The following is a 236-nucleotide window of genomic DNA, read 5'->3' as shown; positions in this document are numbered from 1 at the left end:
ACAAATAAGAAGTAATACTGTTCCTACTATAAATAGTCTGAATATAGGAAATTAACTCAGTATATCTTAATATATGTACACTAAGATGCTTTTAAATATGCAGGAAACACTGCCATTATGATAAATTCCACACATTAAGCTACAGTTGTAATAGTGGTTGTTGTTTGCTATGCTGTCAGTCTAATGAAGGAAATTAGAACTAGGAAAAGTGAAGCTCCGGCGGAACAGAAGAAATG

This window comes from Monopterus albus, unplaced genomic scaffold (assembly GCF_001952655.1).
Source record: "Monopterus albus unplaced genomic scaffold, M_albus_1.0 scaffold188.1, whole genome shotgun sequence".
Lineage (NCBI taxonomy): Eukaryota > Metazoa > Chordata > Actinopteri > Synbranchiformes > Synbranchidae > Monopterus > Monopterus albus.
Note: the sequence above shows the minus strand (reverse complement) of the source record.